The sequence below is a fragment of the Cyprinodon variegatus genome, unplaced genomic scaffold (genome assembly GCF_000732505.1).
Source record: "Cyprinodon variegatus isolate N-32 unplaced genomic scaffold, C_variegatus-1.0 Scaffold162, whole genome shotgun sequence".
Classification (NCBI taxonomy): domain Eukaryota; kingdom Metazoa; phylum Chordata; class Actinopteri; order Cyprinodontiformes; family Cyprinodontidae; genus Cyprinodon; species Cyprinodon variegatus.
The window spans coordinates 471,795-472,178 of NW_015150615.1; positions in this window are offsets into that span (position 1 = coordinate 471,795).

Here is a 384-nt window from a genome sequence, read left to right on the forward strand (position 1 = left end):
TAGCTGTGACATATGAATCAAGATGCTATGACTGAAAAAATGTGATTGACAGATGACCGTTGATATATGATTGGTCGAATTAAGGTGAACAAGCTGACGTATAACTAACTGGCCTGCAGAAGATAACGGGGAAAAAAACACATTTTTAAGAAAAGAAATGTTCTAACTTTTGGGAAAATATAGTCTGATAAAGTGTATATTTATATACATGTTTAAGCCAGAATGATTTGACCTTTAAATATGACTTCCCTGAAGCTGGAATTGTCGAACAGAACTTATGCTCAAGATGGGATCAGTTTTTAATTGATTTCATTCCAGAACAATTTCCCAAATCTGTCTAAAGCGGTTGAAAAACACTAAAATAAAAAAATAAATTAAACACCA